Source organism: Mauremys mutica, chromosome 4, assembly GCF_020497125.1.
Source record: "Mauremys mutica isolate MM-2020 ecotype Southern chromosome 4, ASM2049712v1, whole genome shotgun sequence".
Lineage (NCBI taxonomy): Eukaryota > Metazoa > Chordata > Testudines > Geoemydidae > Mauremys > Mauremys mutica.
Window position 1 is genome coordinate 57,205,593 of NC_059075.1, and position 26,917 is coordinate 57,232,509.

Here is a 26,917-nt window from a genome sequence, read left to right on the forward strand (position 1 = left end):
CTGCAATGTGATTTAAATCGCCAACCATGTGGTGGGTGTGTCAGCCATCCTTAATGCTATAATGCTTGCAGTCGGGAGCAAAATACATAACAATATTCAAATGCCCCATGGCAGAAAGAAGGGACCAAAAAAAAAAACCCTCGGGAGCTGAATATCATAAATGAAAGGCTGAGAAGAAAAAAGGACCAAGCAAAACTGCTGGAATCCTTCCTGAAATATCTTCTCTTTAATCCAAATAAAGATGGAAGTAGTTCACAGCATCCAGATGAAGGCATTTTACTTGGAGAGGAGGGTAGCTCACATCCACAAAAAAAGCAGTTTGGAAACTCAAGATGATGGAAATTTACTTCTAGATGAAGGCAGCTCACAGCATCAGACTGATATGGAAGTGGAGAAAATTTATTCACCTTCAGAGACACATGCAGAAATTGAAGTAAATGAAGAAAGGAGGAGGAAGTTACAAACAAGTGACAGTATGGGGACCCAGCTTCATGGACCAGATGTGATGACAGTGTGCAGCAAATTCTTGTGGAACCATGGACCCGAACAAGCTCATGAATTTCCCTTCCCTAAGGATGGAAGTAAAAGAAAATTCTCTGCTCAGCATTACAAGAGGAAACTCATTAATAGGGAAGAAATTCATCGAAAATGGACAATATTAAGTGTCAGAGGACTCTGTGTTTTGCTTTTGCTGCAAGTTGTTTAGAAATCAAGCAATTGGTACACCTTACTGAAAATGGTTCAAAGGACTGGAAAAAAAAGCATATCTTCAATTCTCTCTTCGCATGAAAAGAAGAATAGAACATTTGGAATGTTTTCAAAATTGGAAAGAACTTGAATTACGATTGAAAAAAGGAAAAACTATCCAAGAAAATTTACGTGTGATCAAGGAAAAAAGAATATTGGCAACAAATATTACAGCGTCTGATTGTTTTAGTGAGAGTTCTTGGTGGGCACAATTTAGCATTCCGCAGCTGCGGTAGAAATGAAAAATTATACACTCCAGGTAATGGAAACCTTTTAAAATTTGTTGAATACCTAGCTTTGTTTGATCCAGTCATGAAGGAGCATCTATATAAAACAACTGATCATGAAACACAGGTTCATTACTTAGGAAAAAATATGCAGAATGAACTGATTCAAATCCTAGCAAATGCCATTAAAAGAAAATTGTAGAATTTGCCCATTCTGAGCAATACTTTTCAATCATACTGGACTGTACACCAGATGTGAGTCATGTTGAACAAATGACGATGATCATTCGTTTTATGGATATGGAAAAGTCTGCAGATGAAGACAATGTTGAAGTGCTCATAAAGGAACATTTTCTGGGTTTTGTACCATTGAAGGAGACAACATTTATGGCTGAAACTATTCTACAAGAGCTTGAAACAATGTCATTATCTGTTGAAAACTTATGTCGCCAACACTATGATAATGTTAGTAATATGAAGGGTAAAGACAATGGTGTGCAAAGGAGAATGATGGAAATCAATCCTAGGGCATTTTTCATTCCTCGCAGTGTGCATTCTCTGAATTTGGTTGTCAATGACACTGCTAGATGCTGTTTGGAGGCAAGCAGTTTCTTTGACCTGGTGCAAAGTATGTTTTTGTGTTTTTCTCAGGCTCAGAACGCCATTGGGAGATTCTGACTCACCATGTGAATTCTCTAACTGTGAAACCACTTAGTCAGACAAGATGGGAGAGTCACACTGATGCTTTGAAGCCTCTTCGCTATGAACCTGGAAACATTTATGATGCTCTAATTGAAATTTCTGATGATACTACCTTTACTGGATCATCTGGCAATACAGCATGTTCAGATGCAGAAGCTCTTGCAAATGGCCTTTCCAAGTTCAAATTTGTGACTTCACTCATTTTGTGGTAGAATATCCTTTTCGAGATTAACCTCACTAGTAAGCAGCTCCAGGAAAAGAATTTGAACATACATTCTGCTATTCAAAAAATGCAGAAAACTAAAAATATTCTGGAGGAATTCAGAAGTGATGAAGGGTTCGAAAGAACACTCGTAGATTCTCTTGAGCTTGCTGAAGAAATAGATAGCAGCTGCTGCTCTCCAACTGCTCAACTCTGAAGGCAGCGCTGCCACCAGCAGCAGCACAGAAGTAAGGGTAGCAGTACCACAATCCACCGACAACTCCTTTTTGGGTCAGGACCTCTACAATTACAACACCATGAAATTTCAGATTTAAATAGCTGAAATCATGAAATTTACTATTTTTAAAATCCTAGGACCATGAAATTGACCAAAATGGACTATGAATTTGGTAGGGCCCTAACTATGGTTTCTTAAGGGATTTCTAGAGAGGAAAATTTGAAAAAAAGTGAGCTGTGGTGAAAGCACTAATCTTCACATATTACTACTTTGCATAGAGTCGCTGTATTAGCCAACTACTATTTCCAAAGTGTCATGGTCAGCAGCAGGTCTCACAATTAATAGGTTGCATATCATTCCTCAGCCATTCTGGTATTTTGTAAGAATCTTTGCCCGTTTAGTGGAAACAGGCATGAATATATAGAACGGTTTGGCAGAGAAGGTGACCAGGGAGTGGGGTGGGGAGTAAAAATAAGTTTAAGATACATCTAGATTTGTTCCTGAAAGAGGCTATTAGAAATAAAATAAAGTGGGATTAAGAATTAAGATATATTACATTGGAACACTTCCTGCTTTAAAATTTCTTATTCATTCATTTTAATTTGTTGGTAACAAAGTTATTAAAGTATTAATCCATTAACAGCGCTTTTTGGAATGAAACAATTGTAAAATAGATCACATTCCAGCAATGCACAGAAACTTTCAGAACCTGTTTAAATGGAGTAATGTCTAATATACATGCATTTGCTTTCGACTAGGCCACATAACACCGATGGAAACTAAGGGTCTGATCTTAAAACTAAAGTCAAACTTCCAGCTGTTATACTGACTCTTTTCCTGGTGTTAGGCACATTACCGTACCTCTCCGCCTTACCATCTCCTCCCGCCCCCCAAATCTATAAATTGGGAATATTAAACTTTCCTGACTGACAAGAGCAATGTGAGTGTGATGGGGTGAACTCACTCCACATTGGACAGGGAAGATTAACTTCTCACTGTGGGTGGAAGAAGCCACACCTCCACATCCCTACTGGGCATGTGCCAGGTGTAGGGCAGTATAAGAAGGAGCAGCCCAGCTCAGTCTGAGCTGACTGATGCAGAGGAAGGATGTTCCTTACTGGCTACCAGCTTAGAGTAGTTGGAACCCCAGACAGTGGAAGCCAGAGGCGCACAGACCTAAGCAGATGTCCAGCTCCCATAGAGCCCTGCCCCAGAGAACAACACTGCCATGCAGAGATGTTACTCCATTGATGTGGGTCACGAGACCCTACCACCCTGAGGATCAAGGCGATTATATAGACTCTGGCCATTGGGCCTTACAGCCCTATGGATCAGGGCAACTCTATTGACTTTAGCCCTTAGGTGTCACAGCCTAGAGACAGTGCAGCTCGAAGGACAGGGCTCCCCCACCCCATCACAGTGAGAATTAATGTTTGTTAAAATGTTTTCCTCCTTCAAAACGTTTAAGTGTATAATTCGTACCAATTACAGAATTTTTAAGAAAAAGTCTGTCGGGTTTATAGTATGTTAATTCAGAAGCAACAGGTCTTCTGGAGAGACATCAGTTTATTCTAACTCTTGATTCAAGTATACTAGGAATCTGCTGTCAAAAGTTTAATCATAAGAATCGCAGCTTTGGGGGCTTGGGTTAGAAGTATGTTTTCTTCTTTGCAACAGTAGACAATTCCTTAGGTTTACAGTGGGGTAAATTAAAGACAGTAACTAAAGACTAACTATAGCAAGGGTTTGGGGTAACAGCTGTTTTTAATAGATGTCATTTGTGAGCTATGGTTATTGTACTCAACCAGATGAAGCAGTGGTGTACTCTTCATCCCTGTATGCATGTGCAACCCCTCCCCCACCCAAAATAGAACAAGATCAGATGTCAAACAGCTCTGTGTAGAAAAGGCACTAAATAGAATCTGAAAACATATGACAGCCACAATGCAGTGTGGTATATACAATAACTCAATTCCAACCCAAATGATGATAGGGTTCTCCAATACATAAAGCTATTTATGTTCACTGAACACGGATGAATACAGTATTATAAAAAGAATAAGGCATGAAGTGTTCTGAAAGAGACAGCCTCTGAGCATGTGGAGGAGATGCATATCACACTGCTTTGGATTCTACAGAGGACATCTCTACTAGTTTAGTTTAGTCTTTAAACACTCCTTGTGAACCATTACACAAAACAAAACTATGGTAGTTTTAGTACTTTCCGTACTGACAGGAAAAAGTTTTGTATCAACAATTTGTTTTTGTTTTTTTAAAGAACAGGAAACACTATAATGAAAGTGTTTTATCTGGGGAGAAAAAACAGCGTCACTATCTAGCAAAGACTGTCATATTAAAAATGTCTTAATGATTATTGGGAGTCTGGGGATGTCCACTGATTACATATATTAGAGTGGGGAAGAAGGTGACAAACCCAGAATGAGAGTCATCTAGTAAGTTCATTCTAGGGATGGACTGGGAGTTAGTGGCACATACAAATGGAAACCAAGGAGAGCAGAAAACAAAACTGACTGCATTTAAATAGGTCAAACTGCATTAAAAGGCAGAGCTGGGATTTCCGTAATACTCTATGTTCTGGAATATTAAAGGAGAAACATATTAAAAGATCTCAAAAAAGGAGAACATTTATATAAAAAGCAATTTACTTGGCAATTCATTTTTCAGTAATCCCTGGGTTACAGTACCAATATTAGGATTCCTAAAAAACCCAACAACAAAAACAACCCAATTATTCCACAAAGCTTTCTAAAATGATGATTCCTCCTTCATCTCCAACACAGAATGGAACACCATGGACTGTGTGTGTCAGATCTCTTTTTCTTTATCTGAAAGAGAGTTAAAATGCCTTAGGTCACCATCTGGGTCTTATTTTGTTTGTAAAGTGTCTCGCACTGCTGAAACTCTTCAAATATAAACCACATTAATTACATTCAATAATGTACAAATCTAAACTCGTTAATACCTAGCCTAGTTAATTGTTTTGAACTCAACCTGCTTTATTTTTAGTTAGGGTTTTTAAAAAAAAAAACAGTGACTGAAAGCATTACACAGAACCTGGAGGTTGTACAGAGTCTTGGAATACCCAGAGTGATCAGTGCAGAAGGGATTCAAACTTCCTATAGAAAATTGGCTTGAACACTAGAAGAACATGTTTGCTTGTGAGATTAGTTGGAAAAGATATTATAAACAAGTAATTTCCACCCACTCATACTATTGTAAACTCCTTCCCAACCCTGCCTTCTTTGGGGTAGGGATGTAAAACAGGCAGAGAAGGAATAATAATTTAAAAAAAAAAATACAAAATACAGACCAATGTGTTCAAGAATTCCATGCTGAGCTAGTCCAGCTGTGATGACAGTACAAATTGCTGCCACATAAGGAGAACCAGAGTTTGTCCCCTAACCTTGTCTCAAGGTCAGCATGCTGCAGAGGAATATTTTTAGGGAGTATCTCATATTGCTTTGAAGTGGGTACTTTTATTCCATTCTCAAAGCTGCACAGTTGGATTCCAAGGTAACATGGAAACTGAGTGGGAGATCTGGGAATCTGGAGATCTGGGAAAGGAGAATTAGATCTCATGGGACCCTCAAAACACCCAAATATTTGAACCATCCTCTAGGGTTCAAGAGTATAATTAAAGTTATTACCATCCAGATTTTTCATTAACTTGGTACAGTAGAACACCAGATTTACAAACTGACCAGTCAACCCCACACCTCATTTGGAACCAAAAGTACGCAATCAGGCAGCAGCAGAGACAAAAGCAAATAAAGTACCGTACTGTATTAAAATATAAACTTCTAAAAAATAAAGTTAAAAAAAAGATTTAACAAGATAAGGAAACTGCTTCTGTTCTTGTTTCATTTAAATTAAGATGGTTAAAAGCAAAATTTTTCTTCTGCATAGAAGCTGTATTAGGACAAAGTTGTATTAAGTCAATGTTCAATTGTAAACTTTTGAAAGAGCAACCATAACATTTTGTTCAGTTATGAACATTTCAGTTACGAACAACCTTCATTCCCGAGGTGTTCGTAACTGTGAGGTTCTACTGTAATTAAGAATTGAACATTATAGTGACAATGGAACTGGCAGGAGGAGAATTCAGGAACACAACAGTTTAATTACATAAGAAGTCCTATTTTTCAAAATACTTGTTGCTTTCTACAGTACAAAAGGACCTAATTATAAAGATGCATCGTATGGCCCATCTGAGCAGTAGTGCAAGAAACCTTAAGAGGACAGGAGCCTATGGCAGGCTCAGAGTTATGGTTGTGTATTGCACTCAGCAGAATTTCTTTCAGTGAATGCATTTGTGTTCAGGGCATAAGAAAAAAAACCCCACATGCCTGCCACCTACAACAAAAATATGACAGATCTGCTTCATATCCAAATCGTTCATCACATCCAAAAAGTATACCTTAGCCTTAGAGTGGTGTAAATATTGGCCTTTTTCTGGGCTGAAAGTAACATTGTCAGATTGTTTTCAAGGCAGCTAATCAATTTCAGAAGGGAAGGCTGCAGTCCAGCAGGATTTAGTACATGAAAATCTTGACACAAGATTGATTTAATGAAGAGGTGGATATTACATTTGAATAAATTCCTCCCCATGGAGGGATCAAGGGTATTGAAATCTAGCAAATGATATTATGGCCAACAGAGCAACAGCATGTGTACTTCGTTTTATTCCACTAATTCAGTTTGAATGTGGCAGAGACATTACCAAATAGCAATACTAACCAATGTTGTAAAAAATATGTAATAAAGGACCATAGTTGACATCTAGGTGCTTAATTCATTTTGCCATCTAATCTGACCCACACAGTAGAATCTTTCTAAATTTTAGAAGTCATGTCTTCCTCACCACTTCATATTTAGCCTACATCAATAGTGAAGGGAATAAAAATTGCCACCTTCTGATGGCTTATGAGCAATGTGTGTGTGGACTCTGTGAAAAGAGCATCAGTTTGGGCAGGTGTTTTTTGTGATGTGAACACTTATCCACTAAAAAACAAAAACTGACCAACTCAACCTGGAAGCCATGGTCTGAAAGGGTGCCAGAGATTTAGTTTCTGCTTTCACTTGTAGGGTTAGGGTGGGTCCTCCAGTTTAGGTTTGAGACACTTTGACAGAGCAGTATGGGGAAGGGTGTAGACAAGAAACTTAATGAAAGGAGGGATGTCACCTGACACTAATTAAGGAAAATGCCACAAGCAGGATTCATAATCATAAAACTGTGAGCAGGACATCCACTCCAGAGTGCATGGGGCAGTCTTCTGCCTCATGATCTTGAGTTCTACAACCAAAAGTTCCTTTTCTGTGCCCCTCTCTGCTCCCTCACCATACCTTACTCACAGTGGTTGTCCTTGGTCAGAGAGGACCCAGGGTTCAGAGGCCCATCTGTGAGAGTTGACCTTCCACCCAGGGAAGAAGGCAGCTTGTTTGCTCCACCATCTGAGAACCTACTTTTGCTCATCGCCTTGCCAGCCGCTCATTTTGCTTGCCGCCTTGCCAGCTGTTAATCACCTTCTGCTGCCACCTGCCTCTCTGCGGTGACCTCTGAACATCAATCTCTTAGTAATTTTCAGCTCTTTGCAAGTGGGGCAGAAACACTGTCACATCTCAAGTGATTTCAGCTGTGCATTCAATACTGAAGTGATTTGTAACCCAGCCAAAGTTGATTACTTTGAGCAACACTGCTCTATCTACTGGATATCTAAGCACTACCCCTGTGTCCACGTAAATACAGTTTGCTCCTGAAGTCTCTCCCCTACCCAGCTAACTGTCAGGTGATAATTCATTCAGACCCTGCTTACAAATACTATAATCCAAAATAGGAAAAAAAACAGTTAAAATAAAAAAAATGGGTTGAAACAAAGTCTTTGAAAACCCACAAATAATTTTTTTCTTCAGAATTTTCCTTTGTAGAATTTTATTTTTTTCAGTTGTTCTGATTTGTGATTAAACCAAATTTCAAAACCCTTCACAATATTAAACTTCTGCACAGGCCTCTATTGAGCATAATTAGTGAGACCCCCCCCCTCTCTCTCTCTCTCTCTCTCTCTCTATATATATATATATATATATATAAAGTGTTTTAAGTCCCATCACTATTGTTTTAGAACAATAAAATGTTTCCAAAGTGCTTAAGAGCTCAGTTTCCATTATTAGAAGTACAGATTAAAGGTGCAATTTGAAATTTCAGCAGAAAGTCCCCTTGGACTCATTCTCTGCACTACCTTAAAGTTTCCTGGCAAACAGGAGTCCACTTCATATTAATCCTAACACTACCCAGATTTTATGTACATTTGAAAAAAATCACTATACATAATCCAATCCATAATTGACACTTTCAGGAAGTGAAAAAACTGGGATTAAGCTTCAGATCGCTTTATCCTCCAGAATCGCCAAGTCACACAAACAGTGCAGGAAGAGGAAAAATCTGTATCCCCTGATAATTCTGACATGACAAAAATCCAAATTTGCATAGGTAAAGAAGTCCATCTGAAAACAACAACTATTACTGTCTGCAGTGTGTGCATACCAAGGCTAATGTTCACTGTTCCTACCCTCCTTCCTCATCATAATTGATGCTGTTACCTCTAGTTCATCATTCTATAGCCAACCAATGCCATTAAGTCCGGGGTAATCGATAGGTGGACCACAGGCCAAATCTGGACCGCCAGATGTTTTTGAACGGATAGCAAAATCTTTTTATTTACTTATTATTTCTAAATTCTTTTCTCTGGAGTCTGGACCTTGACTATACCATAACCAACAAATTTGGACCTTGACAAAAAAAACAATCGATTACCCCTGCATTAAGTGAATTAATAGGAATTCAAGTGTATATTCATGCTCTATATAGAGGCCCTACATCTAGTATCTAGAAAATATCATCCAACCTATTATACTTGAGATCTCAATTTAAAACTCAGTGGGCTATATATAGCAGCTGCATCACAGAAATCCAGACATACTAGTCATAATAGGCTAAAAAAGTTTAACTTCACTTTTTTGCCTTTTTTCTATCCTGCTGAATTCAATCTTCCAATTATTTCTTTTGAACATTAGTTCCTATGTCAATTAGTTACCTTTTTTGCATTGCTAAGCATTCAGTCCTTGGGTCTATATTCATCTTTATGTTATTCATTACTTTAAAATCCTCAAATGTTACAATCATCATGCCACACATTAAGGGGGGGGGGAGGGGGAGAATGTATATGATGGTCTGACATAGGTAAACAAACAAAAAAAAGTAGGAAACTGAAGTTATATGTAGCTCTAATATGCTTAAAATTTCCTACAGTCTCAATTTCAATAAGCAACAGAGATAATATTTGATTTGAGTGACAGTGAGGCACATTTAGACCCTAAATGAGTGATCGCTCATAAGGTACAATTGAGACACGTAATTAAAACAGTATAAAAAACTGACAGATTAAGTTCAAAGTTTTCAGTCAGTTTATTAATAGTACCAGTGCTATGTGTGCACAGGTGGTACGTTTGCTTTCCCGTTAATAGGACTGAATCTCTTAGCATTACCAATATTTTTTTGAAAAAATAATGAAGAAATTATGAAGTTCTTGCTGTGGACACAAGTTTGCCATATTACTACATGATTTACAATTAGCTATACTGTCAATTGAAACAGAGGTGCTAAATATAAAAAGAAGATGTGAAATGTTTAGTCCTACTTGGCTCTGCCAACTAATTCCAAAATGAAGTACTTGCACAGTTTATCATCAATATTCAAGCCAGAAGACCTCCTCTATCTTGGGTGTACAAATATTGACCTGTAAGGTTTTAAAGTTGAATTGTATTTTAGGGATGAATACAAACATATACTGGAAATAAACAACTCCCTGTCCAGTTTAGCAACTGAGACAAACTAAACAAGTAAAGATAAACTCCGTTGAAAACCATGAAGCTTAGGAGATAACATTAGGAACTCAGAGAAAGTGCAAGCAGAAACATGAGATATCAAAGTGATAACCTGGTCTAGATTAATAGAGGAATTATGCAGAGAAGAAGATTCACACTTTGAAATGAAGTGTTACTTTCATGAAGGGTTTTGATAGATTTCTATATATACACACACAATTAAGGGAGGTTGGCATAATTTAAATTAAGCAAATGTAGCAAGCCTGTGATCTCTTTAGCACTTGCATTAACACAATTAATTCATGTGAATTTTAAAGCCATTATGCAAAACTAATGCAGGAACCAAGCTAGCAGGAAAATTAGAAAATTCAGGAAGGAAATGGATTACTGACTAGTGATACTAAATCAGATTTCTTGGTAACTCTTGAATATACAAGTCCCTGAATTATGGATGAATTAAATATATTACATGTCAATACTGAAAAGGTTTCCAATATCATTTTTCCAGATATTCATACTTTAACTGATAAAGAATTTGTAGAGTATCAGAGGGGTAGCCATGTTAGGGCAGGTCTATACTAAGGGCGGGGGTCGAACTAGGGTACGCAAGTTCAGCTATGTGAATAGCGTAGCTGAACTCGAAGTACCCTAGTTCGAACTACTTACCCGTCCAGACGCCGCGGAATCAAAGTCCGCGGCTCCAAGGTCGACTCCGCCACCGGCTTTTGCAGTGGTGGAGTACCGGAGTTGACCGCGGCGCTTCCGGAGTTCGAACTATCGTGTCTAGATCAGACGCGATAGTTCGAACTCCGAGAAGTCGAACTCACCGCGTCAACCCGGACGGTAAGTGTAGACTAGCCCTTAGTCTGGATCTATAAAAGCAGCAAAGAATCCTGTGGCACCTTATAGACTAACAGATGTTTTGCAGCATGAGCTTTCGTGGGTGAATACCCACTTCTTCGGATGCAAGTAGTGGAAATTTCCAGGGGCAGGTATATATATGCAAGCAAGAAGCAAGCTAGAGATAACGAGGTTAGTTCAATCAGGGAGGATGAGGCCCTGTTCTAGCAGTAGAGGTGTGAAAACCAAGGGAGGAGATCTGCTATTGTGTGGCCAGGGAGGTTGAAGTGTTTTCCTTCAGCAAAAAACTTCAGGACCAGACTTCAAAGAGAAACTGCTGAGCTTCAGTTCATCTGCAAATTTGACACCATCAGCTCATGATTAAACAAAGACTGTGAATGGCTAGCCAACTACAGAACCAGTTTCTCCTCCCTTGGTTTTCACATCTCTACTGCTAGATATATATACCTGCCCCTGGAAATTTCCACTACTTGCATCCGAAGAAGTGGGTATTCACCCACGAAAGCTCATGCTGCAAAACATCTGTAAGGGTAGGTCTATACTTACCGCGTGGGTTGACGCAGAGAGTTCGAACTCCCCACGTGCTCCGGTCAACTCCGGAACTCCACCACTGCGAACGGCGGTGGCGGAGTCGACCTTGGAGCCACGGACTTCGATCCCGCGGCGTCTGGATGGGTGAGTAGTTCGAACTAGGGTACTTCGAGGTCAGCTACGCTATTCGCGTAGTTGAACTTGCGTACCTTAGTTTGACACCCCCCCCCCTTAGTGTAGACCAGGCCTTAGTCTATAAGGTGCCACAGGATTCTTTGCTGCTTTAAAAGAATTTGTAGTGATTAATTGTAAGACTGACAAAAATAATATGCACGTGTCAATCACATTGGCAACGAAAAACTAGTGAAACTGGAAGTATATTTACATGGAAGAAAGTCTGCACTTTTCCCCTCCCCTTCTGGAACACACATACATGATAAAATTCCAAATTAAACACATTGACAAAGTCCTGACATACATTCAGATGGGAACAGCGAATACTTAGGGCTTATCTTCACTACCAGGTAAGTTGACCTAAGCTATGAAAACTCCAGCTATGTTCACCAGGCTGCCTCAACGGGAGACGCTCTCCAGTCAACTTGCCTTACTCTTCTTGGGGAGCTGGAGTAATGGAGTCGACCAGAGAATGCTCCTCTGTCGATTTAGGGAATCATCACTAGATCCACTAAATCGACACCCACTGCATCGACTTCAGCAGTGTCGCGCTCTCCGTGTTATCATGGGGTAACATTGACACTTTAAGAGGGAACAAGGGTAGTGCACCTGTGACTCACCAGCTCACTCCAATTGAGTTTATAAGAGAGGATCTAGGCCCTAGAGGGGAGGAAACTGGGTGTGCCATAGTTCAGCCAGGAAAGCATAGGTGAGAATTACCTGATTCAGTAAAGAAAAAGAAAGAAGGAAAGAAAAGAGTCATGTGAAAATTGTCTGGGAGTTGAGACTGGAGGAGGTCTCTGGGGAAAGCTGCAAAAGCTTTCCAGGGAGGGCCTGCCTAGAGGAGGGGGAAATGGTCAGGAAGCCCGTGCAGGGCTAGCCTGCTGACCTTCCTGAGCCAGAGTCTGCCATGGGCAGAGAAGGCTGAGAGCAGCACAGGGAGATGCCAGCCAGCTCTCTGAGTTAGAGAGCTGAAGTCAGAGGGCCAGAGAGGGTTGAAGGCTGGGAGTGAGGTATGAGGAGATGCTGGTGCTACAAGCATGGTGATAGTAGGGCTGTTCACTGATGAACTGTTGAAGGCTTGGTTTGTATGCACAGGGCTTCTTTGGTAATAAGTAAACCCTGCAAGGGCTGTTTGTACTCAGAAAAAACTGTTTGGACTATTCCTGGAGATTCTTGAAGGAGACTGAGAAAGATACAACTGCTGTGCAGTAGACTGCCACAGAAGGGCACTTCAGGTGAAAGCTGTTTCATCACATGTATCATATCACAAGTGTCTTCTATAAGCAACCTGCAAGTTATAAAATACAGGAGAAAAAAAGCTTCACCCCACTAAAGTTAGACTTTCATTAAGAGTATTTACATACAGCTGCTGTCAGCAAAAGAATATACACCACATTGCTTAGAGAACAGCCTAAAAGCTATAAAAGTATCGGAGGTTTCCAGCTGGATTCAGAACAGCAATCTAAGCTAATAATTTTCCTTATTGCATGAAGGTTACAGTCAAGATGGAAAATAGAGAATCTTAAAATCTATCTGGACTTAGACAGTTTGGTAACCTGCTATATGATAAAGCTCAGGAAGTCCTCTTGAATTCAGAAATAAAATTACTCCTTGGGGAATTCTGCACCACTGCATGTCCCCCGCAGATTTCTTTGCTTCCCGGCAGAAAAATGATTCTCTGACAGGGAAGCAAAGGGAAGCTGCAAGAACAGTCACACACCACTCCCTAGCTGTGCAGGTACATCATTTCAGGCACCCGGAGCAGCTGGCGGAGAGGTAAATCACTGCAGGGCTGGGGACACTCCTACCCTAAGCCGGGATCAGCTGCTAGTCCTGTCTAGCTTGGAGGCAGGAGAGGACAGGACTTCCACTTCCCCTGCAAAGATTGGCTGGGGAAGTATCAGACCCACCCCTAGTAACCTCCCCCCAGCTGCAGGAAGCTCAACATCCTCCCCATCACTCCTCAGCTGTGCGGGGATGGGGTCACTGTAAGTGAAGCTGCTTCCCCATCCACACAACCCCCATGCATCCAGACCTCCCATATCTAGACACCCCTGCCAAGCCTCACCCAGTACATCCAGAACTCCCCTAGCCCTCCATACCTGAACCCTACCCCAATGAGCCTCAACTCTTGCATCTGAAGCCCCCGTGCACCCAGACCCCTGCCTCTGGATGCCCAGCCCTGCACCCAGATCACCCCCACTGAGCTCCCTGCACTCAAACCCCCACATCAATGACCACCAACTAGCTGCAACCATGTCCCCACCCCACCAAGCCCCACTTCCCCAGCATCAAGACCCCGACACCCAACTGCTCTGCTGAGCCCAACCACCTTCACTTGGAAGCCCCTGCAGAGTCCCATTGCCCCTGCTCCTGGAACCCCACCAACGAGCCCCTGTGTATCCAGACCCCTCCACTTAACTGCCTGCACCCAGTCTGATTGGGAGTGGTGAGCATTATATGTGCAACATGTGCATTCTGTTTTTGGTGATTGTTAATAAATAGAGGATAAGGATATTACTGTGTAAGGCTATTTCACTGGTAAGAGGTCCTGCAAACCCGCAGAGTTATGCCTAAACCCTAGGAACAAGGCAAGGGTGGGTGCCCTAGAGTGAAGATTATGCCTGAGCTCTAGGAATGGGGTAAGGGTGGATGCCTAAATTAAGAGAGTTATGCCTTGAGCCCTAGGAACTGGATAAAGGTGGGTGCCCCTAGAGTGCGTGAGTAACAGAGAATTTTGTGCGGGTAACAGATCCTGCTTGGTTGAGCCTGCCTTCCCCACACCTGGTGCAGAGAGGCAGGGCCCCAGGATGTTTCTCGGGCAGACCCAAGCCTTGTGCCATATCAGGGTCATGTGCAGCCTCACTGCTGAGTCCGTGTCCCGGGGATGGGGAGGCTGCAGGGTGATCTCCCACTTTCATGCAGTCAGGGGCCTGTGCTCCCCACTGCCATGCTGGAGCCTCTAGATTTTATTTATTGACAAAATGAAATTTGCAGAATTTTAAAATATTGCATGCAGAATTTAATTTTATAGCACAGAATGCCCTGAGAAGTAAATAAATCCTCTTATTTTCAGCAAGGAAACAGAATATTGTTCCTATTGAATATGTCAAGGGATAAAATGTGTTAATGATGGACTGGATGGTATAAGAATCTCTCTCTCTCTCTCTCTCTCTCTCTCTCCGCTACTGAATTATTGTTCCTTATAGCCTAAAGCTTTATCTAGCCTAGTTTAAAAAGCTTCTATCTATCACAACGTTCTTCCTGATATTCAGCCTATATTTTCTAATTGTTAGTATTATCCTGGTAGTCCTAGTTATATCCCTGTGTATCACATACGTTCCTCTTTGGTGATTACGCCCTTCAACAGTAACCAGAATTCGTAGGTCCTCCCAACTAATATCATGCCCAGAAATTAATGTAGACCCATGAGTACAACAAACAAGGACTATTACCTCTCTTCCCCATGCTGTAATGCCTTTCATATACAGCCCTAAAATATATACATAAATATATCTTGCGATGCCAGTTACAACAGTGCCATGCAAACGCCTGTTCTCAGGTGACATTGTAAACAAGAAGCAGGCAGCATTATCTCCTGCAAATGTAACCAAGCTCGTTTGTCTGAAGTAGGACTGAGTGGACTTGTAGGTGCTAAAGTTTTACATTGTTTTATTTTTGAATGCAGTATTTTAGTACATAGTTCTACATTTGTAAGTTCATCTTTCATGATAAAGAGATTGCACTATAGTACTTGTATTAGGTTAATTGAAATATACCATTTCTTTTGTTTTTTTACAATGCAAATATTTGTAATAAAAATAAATGTAAAGTGAGCACTGTACACCTTGTGTTGTAATTGAAATCAATGTATTTGAAAATATAGAAAACATCCACAAATATTTAAATAAATGGTATTCTATTATTGTTTAAGTGTGATTAATCATGCGATTAAAAAAAAATTTAAATTGCTTGACTCCCCTAGTAATAAGAAAGCATTTTACAAATACATGGGCAGCAAGAGGAAGACTAGGGACAGGGTATGCCCATTACTAAATGAGGAGGGAAAGACAACAGAAAACATAGTAATGGCCAAAGTGTTAAATTACTTTCATTTCAGTTATCAAAAAAGTTAGCACCAAATCGGTCGACTATCATAGCTAACATCAGTGTAAATGGGGTAAGATCTGAGGCTAAAAATAGGGAAAGAAAAGTTAAGAATTACTTAGACAAATTAGATGTCTTCAAATCTGCAGGGCCTGATGAAATCCATCTTAGAATACTTAAGGAACTGGCTAAAGAGATCTGAGTCATTAGAGATGATCTTTGAGAACTTGTGTAGGATGAGAGAGAGATACCAGAGGACTGGAGAAGGGCAAATATATTCCCCCTTTTTATAGATAATGACTATGGGAACAACCCAAGGAATTATAGACCAGTTAGCTTTACTTCAATACCCAGAAAGATAAAGGGGCAAACAATCAATTTGTATGCACCTAGAAGAACAAATCATGTCAAACCAACCCAATATCCTTCTTTGATAGGGAACAAGCCTTGTGGATGCGTAAACAGTAGATGTCATACCTTGACTTTAGCAAGGCTTTGATACTGTCTCACATGATCTTCTCATAAACAAACTAGAGAAATGTAGCCTAGACAAACCTACTATAAAGTGGGTGCACAACTGGCTAGAAAACTGTACTCAGTTATCAACGGTACACAATTAAGCTGGAAGGGCATGTCGAGTAGGATCCCACAGGGATCCGTCCAGGGTCTGATTCTATTCAATATCTTCATAAATTATTTGGATAATGAAAGAGAGTACACTTATAAAGTGTGTGGACGATACTGAGCTGAGAGGGGTTGAAAGCACTCTGGAAGACAGGATTCAAATTCAAACAACCATCTCAACAAAATGGAGAAATGGTCTGAATTAAATAGGATGAATTAAATAAGGATGAACACAAATTACTACATTTAGAAAGGAATAATCAGTTGCACAAATACAAAATTGTAAATGACTGCCTAGGAAGGAGAACTGCAGGAAAGGATCTGTAGCTATAGAGGATCACAAATGAAATATAGGTCAATGTAATACTGTTGCAAAATAAATAAAAAAAAGGAACACCATTCTAGGATATATTAGGAGTTTTGTAAGGAAGAAACAAGAAAAATATTCTTCCACTCTACTCAGCACTGATAAGGCCTCAGCAGGAGTATTGTATCCAGTTCTGGCCACCACATTTCAGGACAGGTGTGGACAACTTGGAGAAAGGCCAGAGGAGAACAACAAAAATGATTAAAAGGTCTAAAAAACAGGACCTATGAGGAAAGACTAAATAAACCCATTTTTTTTTCAGACTGGAGAAGAGAAGATTGAGGGGACCCAAGTCTTCAAGTACATAAGTTGTTATAAATTGTTCTTAACCTTTGAGGACAGGACAAGAAGCAATTGGCTTAATTGCAGCAAGGGAAATTTGGTTTAGTCATTAGGAAATACTTCCTAACTGCAAAGGTAGTTAAGCATTTGAACAAACTGTCTAGGGAAGATGTGAAATCTCAGTCATTGGAGGTTTCTAAGAACAGGTTAGACAAATGCCTGTCAGGATGGTCTAGAGAATACTTATTCTGCCACAGTGTTATACTTATAAGAAGCATATGGGATCTTTTCAGTAGACGGCAAATACACAGCATTTATTGAAAATACAACAGTTAGCACAGGAGTAGGCAACCTATGGCACATGTGCTGAAGGCGGCATGTGAGCTGATTTTTAGTGGCACTCACACTGCCCGGGTCCTGGCCACTGGTCGGGTGGGCTCTGCATTTTAATTTAATTTTAAATGAAGCTTCTTAAACATTTTAAAAATGTTATTTACTTTACAGACAATAATAGTTTAGTTATATATTATAGACTTTTAGAAAGAGACCTTTTAAAAACATTAAAATGTATTACTGGCACGCAAAACATTAACTTAGAGTGAATAAATGAAGACTCGGCATACCACTTCTGAAAGGTTGCCGAGCCCGGAGTTAGCATATCTCTCACACACGCCAGTTGATGTTTATAGTTACCAGCAGTGATGAGCTGCTAAAATCTTAACAACCGGTTCCCTGTAAAAAGTTCTGATTTAAGGGATGTGCCACAGTATGTATTTTTTGTACCAATAGGGTTACCATATGTCCGTATTTTCATGGGAGGAATTTTTAAAATTTACCACCCAGACAGCGATTTAAGAACCTAAAAGCCTGACATCTCTGGGAAAATACAGATGTATGTTAACCCTACCTAAAGTTCTTTTTTAAAAAGATGGGCCTGAACTAGAAATGAGCTCCATTTCACATGTGTGGGTCCCCGCCACTCCCTTGGGGTGTGCTAGGGTGACCAGATGTCCCAATTTTATAGGGACAGTCTCAATTTTTGGGTCTTTTTCTTATATAGGCTCCTATTACCCCTCACCCCTGTCCCGATTTTTCCACACTTGCTGTCTGGTCACCCTAGGGTGTGCACATGTGTGGGTCCCAGGTGCTCCCTGCCCCCCCTCATTGAAGCAGGTGTGCAGGGTTACTGCCCTGAGAACTGCAGGGCACCAGTGGACATGGGCTGGCTGGAGGCAGGGGCGTGGGACTGGGCTAGCTGGAGGCAGGGAGTGTGACACGGGCTGGCTGCAACAGGGGCTGGCTGAGGGCAGGTGGTGCAGACAGGCTGTGGCGGGGAAAGGGGCTGTGGTGGGGGTCGGGGGGGCAGGGGCTGGCTGTGGGCAGGGAGGGTGGCTGTGGGGTGGCTGAGGGCAGGGGGTGACAGGGTCACACTGGGAGTGTGGCTGGGAGCAGCAGAGCAGCCGGGGACCCACCAGGCAGCAGCAGGAGCCCCAGGGCCAGAGGTCCAAGGAGCAGCAGCAGCAACAGGGCCAGGAGGCAGCCCACATGGCTCTCGCAGCGCAGCGCCCGCCGGCAGCCGGGAGGAGGAATTACAGGCTTCCCAGCCAAAGCCCATCAAAGCTTCCCTCGCAGGGAAGCCAGTTAACAAGCGGTTCTAAAACCTTTTCTAAATTTAACAACCGGTTCGTGCGAACTGGCTCCAGCTCACCCCTTGTTACAAGTCTGTTGTAGCTCGAGTCGATCTAATGGCAAGTTAGATTGAGCACAAGTGAGGAGCTGGGCTCTTGTCGGTCACGATCTGATGCTCCGAGGCGTTGCAGGACTGAACCCAGAGTTCTATGGCAAAACACCCCAGCTTTATACTTGTAAATTCCCATTTGAGTCCATACATTTTGCAATGTCATCCTGTAATCATTAGTCCTTAAGTGGTGTTATCATTTGATGGTTATTGTCAGGCTTCCCATCGTTATCTTCTATTTGTCGTCTCGCCTTCGGGGGTGCCTGCCTTACCTCTGAGGTAGTCAATGCTGCTAACATGTTTAGCATTGGATACAATGGATATTTTCTGATTGTCTCCTGGTCTTTCCAAGTCTCTCACTTTTTCTTGACCATCTGGACATTTGTGATGGCTTTCATAGCTTATTTTTTCCTGATGTATGCATTCCTCATTCACACAAACAATCTCTTACAGAAACCTTCAAAGGTATACAGACAGCAGTATTGTATATTCAGCAGAATACATTGTAAATCAAGCCTTGCTAAATCTTATAACTAAAAACAATGCACATTGCCACTTCAGGCCCTCAACATTCCTCTAATTCCTTAACATAGATACAAGATCCTCTCTCTTACTTACTAAAACCTTAAAACAAAGAAATGTATATTTAACTAGAGTGCCTAACTTGTTATACATATAGGAAACCATAGTAGACATTATAACTTATCCTAAAACGGGGACCATAATCAGTCATAAGGATTGTTCTGGTCTGTCATTCCTTTCTGCTATTCAAAAAGGGTGGCTGACAGGATGAACTCAACTCACACATTAATTCTCATAGTACAATTATAAAATCCTACTCCTACACAGTGCAGGGGACTGGACTAGATGACATACCAAAGTCCCTTCTAGTCCTGCATTTCTAGGATTACAAATTCACTTCTAGGTTTCAGTCCACTGTCAGCCCTCTTTCAGTATTACTATTTCCAAGATTTCTCCCTCTCCTTGAACATTTGGGTTTCAGATTATTTCTCCCGACACTTATTAGTTTGCACTTTTCAAAGTTGAATCTCATTGTTATTTTCTACCAATGTTTCTAATTTCTAGGGACTTTGTTATTGTCCCTGTTTCATAGCTATTGTTCCTAAGGTTTCTAACAAAGAATCAGCTGTTAATGTCATTAATATGCTGTTTGACTACTTCTTCCAGATAACTGACAATGTTAAACAAGATCAACCTTAATATGAAGATTCATGTTTTCCATGTGGAAACTGTCAGTATCACTAAATAGTGTACCATAATCCCTTGTTTATGGTCTTCTAGCCATCTGACAATCAACTTTATTTAGAAAATAAATGTTAAATGGGATTGCCACTAGTTTTTCTCCCCCCAGTGTAAAACACTGCCTGGATACGTACTATAAGAATAATTTCAATTTCATTAACTTTTTTTTCCCCATGTAGCAATGTTTCAGAAGAAGAGCTAATAGTGTGGTAAGATATGAGAAATCAAAATAATGTGGCTATATTATTTTTCTGATGGCACAAAAATGCAGTCAAAAATTGTGAAGACCTGTATAGTACACATATAGCTAAGAAGAATAAAATGAAATCAAATTAGGGTGATGCAAGACATTTAGAAGTGCCAATTTCTTATAATGTTGGCTTATTAACTCTTATATTAAGCAAACTAAATTATATACAGGCTAGTTTAAGAATAGTTAATTTATTCACAAAACTATAAGTATAATTTCATTCTGTGTCAGTCTTAACACTAGGAGTTGTTTCATCTCTGATATTCAATTTAATACTTTCATCTATAGACTAAATATAGCAATTTCAAAGTTTCAAGCCCCATCTGATTATTCAAGCTCATCACTCCCCTATGTTACAGAAAAATAAAAGCCCTTATCTGCTCTCCTGGGTTCCCGAGATGCCTCAGGCCATCTGCTCACTCTTACAGTTCTGAAGGTGCATGTCTGCTGCTTTTCTTCTCTGCCTAACTATGCCTCTTTCCTTCCAAAAATTGGCTCTGAATCTGAATTTTCTCTCTTCTTGTCTTTTCTTTCTCTCACTTCTTCCAGTTTCTGTCTCTGTATGTGTCCAGGATAAGTTAAATAGGAAGAAAATCTTAAGTGCCATAGTTAATTGTTGTGTACAACTTTCTGAATTTCAAAGAATACTTTCAAGGATTTTGGTTAATGCTGATTAGTAAGTAACTATGGAGACTGTCAAATTCATAATTTGCAAAGCACTACTGAAAAAAATCAAGACTATAATTCAAAAATAGTTGAACGCGTATGTTATTTTAAGATAATGTGCTTCCAGCTGTTTCATCAGGAAGCAATGTTTATAGTAAATAGGATGGTTTGTTAATTATTCACAGATCATCTTCCTTAAAAGACCTCTGCATTCCAGAAAACCTCCAGTCAAACATGGCTGGCTGCAGCTTTTTCCAGAGTTGGCCAGAGTCATTCCACATGTTGTCCAGAAGGGTAACCTAGGAGAAATGTAAAAGGTGGAGCTTATTCCACATCTGACTAACTCTCATGGAGAACATCCTTCCAGCAGCCCTCTCCCATTTGAGCTCGAGGTTGCCTAGCTTAAGTGATTATGTTGACAGTATCACCAGGCAAAACTGGCCCCTTGAGCTCTACCCAGAAAAACAGGAAACCAGTGCAGAACATGTACTACTGCTGCTATAAACCTTGTGGGGGGGAGCCATGGAACATACTATAGCAACATCTGACTCAGTCAAGTGATGTGTTGAAAGGCTTTGGAAAGAAGAACATTAATCTGCCATTTAGGGGCAAGAAGGGCAGTCATTAAGTTACCAAGTTTTGAGTTGCAGGTAAAAAACAAAAAACAAACAAACAAAACAGGGGATCCCACTCATCTAGATGTTTCTAATGCATCTATGACTATGGAATGGCTAAGATTTCTTGGGAGTGAAAGAAAAAGGATGAATGGGAAATTTATTTTGTGAAATAGTTTGCTAGGGAGTTGCCATCAAGTATCCTCTGAGCAGAATAATCACAAATCATCCTCCTCTGCCTATATTACTTACATTGTCTGGGAGGCAGAGAAAGCAATTCTGCTGTAAAATCTTGACTATTACCATGGCAAAATAGCATTTTGAGGTCAACAGCTGACAGAGTCCAGGAAGGGAAGGGGAACCAACAGACCTATTCCCATGACAAATATGGATATGATAGTTAACGACTAATGAAATCCTCCAAGGGTGTTGTCATACCGTTTAATTCCTCAAACGAACCTCAGAATGGAGACTAATTTTCACAACCCAAAATTCCCACTTTTCATACTCCCTCATTGTTCTGCAAAATCTGAACACTGTAGTATAACTAGCGAAAGAGGTTTTCAGAGGGGAAGACAGCAAAAGTCTTTAAAGATAGCGAGTTGGCCATCTAGACACACCAGAAAACCTAATAGCAATTCTTCGATTTCACAAGGGGACTGCAACCTTGCCCTTCCCTCAGTCCTAGCCTTTGTCCTGCTTTTTACCCCTACACAGATAGCAATACATCGCTAATATTTATGCAGATCTACTCAGACAATGGGAGGAGGAGGAGATTCGGCTAAAATACAGAAAAGCTTGAATGCCACCAGTGACATTTGCATGCACGCATAGATGATGGACCCTGTAGAATGAATACATCGGATTGACAAGTCATGAAACAGGCTTCCCTCACCCCAAAAAGCCCTTAAAAAACAAAAACAAAAAAACCCAGATGTCCTTTATTGGCCTGCTAGTATCAGAGGTTTATGTTTCATGTTTTCAGGCTTTTCTCCACTACCATGAGAGTTAGAATCTTTATTAAAAAAACAAACAAAAAAACAAAAAAAACCCACAACCACACCACACAAAAGTGGAGATTCTTACATAACTCCCCAGCTTCTGGACTCCTTTTAAGAAAGTCACTGAATAATGTGATAACTTGAAAGTTGCAGGAGTTGGTAACACTGTAACCCTGGCAACCTAAAATGAAATTGGAAGAGTAAGTAATCTAGTCAACATACTAATAAAAGCACCAGAAATGAAAACTAGAATAGAGATAAAAAGAGGATAACTCATCTTGGAAAGATAAGATTATCAGCATGTCAGCAAATGTCAATTTCACCGAACACACAAAGATGAAAAATATTTCCAGCAATAATAATTAAAATGTATAGATAAGCAAGGTAAGAAAAATGCTGCTTGAGAACTTAGAGTTCTACTTTAATGTGTATAATGCACATTGTAATGGTAGCATTATTGGAGCTGAAACACGGGGACCATTTAAGTATGTGTGTGGGGAATTCCCCTCTTCTCTTCTTCCCCCTGCCTCCTCCCCCATCCTTGTGCTTCATGCTACAAATTAAATTTTAGGAATCTCTGCTGTCATTACATTGTTGTCTGACTCACCCAAAATTTCCCACAACTGTGAACATTTTAAGTTGATTAAAATCTAAAGAAAAGATTAAAAATAAACACTGGTATGTCAATTATATCAAATTTAGCACTCCCTCCTAAAGATAACAAATTTAAATAAGAAAAATCTTATGTTCATTGTTCTCAGAAGAACGTGTGCATAATTTGTATATACACATGAGAATGTATTCAATTCCTCACTTGTTCACATACTTCATGAGTTATACCTATTGAAGTCAGACAGTGTCAGACTTAGTGGTCAGAGCAGGAGTCAGGCCTAGTGGTTGGTGTGAGGTATCAGAGCCAAAAGTCAGAACCAAAGTCAGAGTCTAAATCCGAGAACCAAGGAATGGAGACTGGTGCCACAAATCTGGGCTGAGGATAAAAACCAGATTACCTGGCATCACAGAAGGCAGGAACAAGGCTGGGACAGAACTGGAACAAGACTGCATGCAGGGCAGTGTCTTGGCTGGAGCAGTGAAGGAGCAAGGTTTGGAGTGAGACAAACACAGGTAAACAGAATCCACAGGCATGTGTGCTGAGCAGCTGCTGATGTGCTGGGCTTAAGAGCAACCCACCTGACTGCCTTAGCCAATCAGATGGGTTCTACTGTGGCGCAGCTGTGCTGATTGGCTGCCTGACAACTGGGCTGGTGCAGCTGCAGCCCCTCATTCCTGGCAGGCAGCAACAAAAGCATACGCTTATTTTTGCAAATTTAGACCTGTCTCTTAGGCATATATTATATAAAAATGATAACCAAAAGCTATTTCCAATTATATACTTTTTTAATGACTTCCCGATCTGAAATGTCAGTGATGTCTTCCTTCTCCTCTTGCTCCCAAAGAAATATTTTGAAATACAAACCTTTCAGCTAAATTGAGATTAAAACAACTGAGCTATTTCCTTTCAGTATAACCCAAGGATTGGCATTGTACATTGACTTCTCCTCCACTACTAAAGACTGGGTTTTAGCAGATCAAATTTGCATCTTTAAGCTTGTTTGCACAAAACCAATTGTTTTTGAAGGAAATAAATTTGTATTAGTCTATTTTTAAACAGAAGTTCATCACCTATGTCACCTTATAGTGCAGTACATATAAACCTCACTGTAGCCTTCCACCTTTGAGAAGCCTTCCTTCTTTCTTTATTCAGCCTTACCCACTTGTTGTTCCAACAGGGAAGCCACATTTTCAATTTATTTATCTCAGCTACTGGGGTTTAATATCAAAACAATCTATAAAGGACTCCATTAATCTTTTCATTAAACTCAGCTACATCCTGACATTCTAAATTTTGATTTATTAATTCAACAAAACCTCAATTTGCTGATTAAGAATCCCACCCGCTTCCTTTCCAGAACTACTTTATTTTCTTTCCTTTTAACTAAAAGAGATAGATGATTACATCTTGTGTTTTGATGCACATCCATAATCTTCAAATTCACTACAGATGGAGCTAAGTGCTTGTCTTCACTGCACTTTTAGCTTGAGGTACAGCTACAGTGTTGCCCCTAACCCAACTCCTGTCACAGAGAAGTCTCCTAGCCTGAGTTAAGCAGGGTTGATTCTTGAGTGCTGCTGCGTTCAAGTTAGTAATACGGTGAGCATGTAGACACAGGCTACAGCCCAAATTAGCACAAATCAGGGCCACGGGCTAATCCAATCACTGTGCAGCATATGCCTTCGCTGTACAGTTAACCCGGGCTTTTACCCAAGTTTTAACCTAACCCTGAACTTTCTACATAGAAAAAGCCTTTGATCAGGGTTTGGAGGCAATTTAAATCAGCCTGTTTACCCACCTGCGGGTATAGGTTAGAACCCAGCTTCTGGTTTAACTCAGACTGGAACCCGAGCCCTTTTGCAGTGAGGAGGCAAGCAAAATGCAGTGTCCTTCCCACAGTTCCCTCCCCCTTCCAGAGGACAGATGTTCTCCCACAGTTGACACAACTGATTGGGAACGAATCCTACTGAATTTCTGCACAAGCCCAAATCCACACTGGTAAATGCAGAAACAGTGGGAACACAGTACGTGGGTAAGAGTTGCTGTGGGGACACTCACATGCAGCTAGGCAGACTGGGTTGCCAAACACTTGGGTTAACTGTTCACTGAAGATATACCATCTGTAGCATGAGTGTTGTCACATACTATGTCCACTCTCACTCAGGCTAGGCTAACTGCAGTGGAGTAGCTCAAGTTAACTGTTGCAATGAAGACATGCCCTTTCCCAGATACATTTTGAATTATTTGATGCTGGTTATGTTCCTAAAATTCTCCAAGTTTCCCTTCCACTGGAACCAATATAAACATAAGAGTTAACAGACACATGAAATAATGAGACTGCAACAATCAGTTTTTGTGAGAAAAGAAAAACATTCAAATGTGAGTAGTTATGGCATTTTGCCATAACAGACCAGGGGTGGGAAAACTACGGCCCGCGGCTTTGGATCCGGCCCGCGGCGCTGCCGGCACTACATCCCTGCAGCTCCCGGGGGTGGGGGGGGGGGCAGCAGAGGGCTCTATGCATTGCCCTTGCCTCCAGGCACCGCCCCCCGCAGCTCCCATTGACCAGGAATGGGGAACCATGGCCAATGGGAGCTTCAGGGGAGGTACCTGGAGGCATGGCAAGGGCAGTGCACGCAGAGTCCCCCCCAAGGCCGAAGCACTTCCTAGAGCAGCACGGGGCCAGGGACAGGGCAGGCATGCAGGGAGCCTGCCCTGGCGCGCGCCGCTGCCACCCTGGAGCCACTTTACATAAGTGGTGCTGGGCCAGAGCCTGAACCCCTCCTGTACCCCACCCCCTCAACTCCCTGCCCTAAGCCCCCTGCCTGCACTTTGCACCCCTCCTGCACCCCAACCCCCTGCCCTGAGCCCCCTTGTACACCCCAACCCCCTGCTTTGAGCCCCCTTCTGCAGTCTGCACCCCTGCCCTGAGCCCCCTCATACACCCCACACCCCTCCTCTGCCCCAATCCCTTGCTCTGAGCCCCTTCCTGCACACCACACCCCCTCACACACCCCAACCCCCTGCCCTGCATACAATTTCCCCACCCAGATGTGGCCCTTGGCCCAAAAAGTTTGCCCACCCCTGCAATAGACCAATACTGTTTCCTACAAATTCATCAACAAGACTAGATTGCCTTACTAGAAGACTGAGGATACACAGCTTTCATTTCCCCTGGTGGCACTGAGTGTGCCCAGCTGCTTCAGAAAAAAGCAGGACTAAGGAATCTCAAGCAGGACACCCAGAATATAAGGAACACACAGCTAGGGAACACCTAAACCAGAATGTTCTTAAGTGACTTTTCCACTATTTTAGCCGGGGCTGGCAGCACCACCTATAATTAAGGTTGCCCAACACCTCCCATTATAAATCCCTGTTCAGTTGCTTATAAGGGAAGGGAAGACAGATCAGATGAGGAGCCAGGAAAGGGGAACTGAGACTGACTGGGAAAGAAGCTTGGGATTGGGATGGGAAGCCTGAGGGGTGTAGACTGGGTAAGTGAGGAGAATGGGACAAAGAACCACAGATCGGAAAGAGACAGAGACATGCTGGAGGAGATGGAGTAAAAGCAGTCAAGCCCAGGGGGAACAGACAAGAGTCTATGCCCAAGAGCATAGTACCCACCAGAGCCCGGAATGGAACCAAAGATCTCATCATTCCTCTGCTGTCAGCAAAGCATAGTCTGTGAGGGCAGAATCTTGAGAGATTTGTAACAATCGTAACAAATCAAAAGCAAATGGTGATTTTTGACAATGTAGAACTCAGCCACATCACAATGGATTTTCATGGGGAAAATATAAGGCAT

At 41.2% G+C, this 26,917-nt stretch overlaps 1 long non-coding RNA gene and 1 pseudogene across 1 annotated transcript; one reads left to right on the forward strand and one right to left on the reverse strand.

Annotated features, from left to right (window-relative positions):
* Window positions 1-1,035: 1,035 nt before the first annotated feature.
* Window positions 1,036-19,926, forward strand: LOC123368593 (annotated as a pseudogene).
* A 614-nt stretch (window positions 19,927-20,540) lies between these two features.
* On the reverse strand, window positions 20,541-23,639 carry LOC123370447. Its single transcript, XR_006579412.1, has 3 exons — window positions 23,510-23,639; window positions 22,585-22,680; window positions 20,541-21,183 (listed from the first exon to the last, which is right to left on the reverse strand). It is a non-coding gene; the product is annotated as an uncharacterized LOC123370447 (long non-coding RNA).
* Window positions 23,640-26,917: the final 3,278 nt, after the last annotated feature.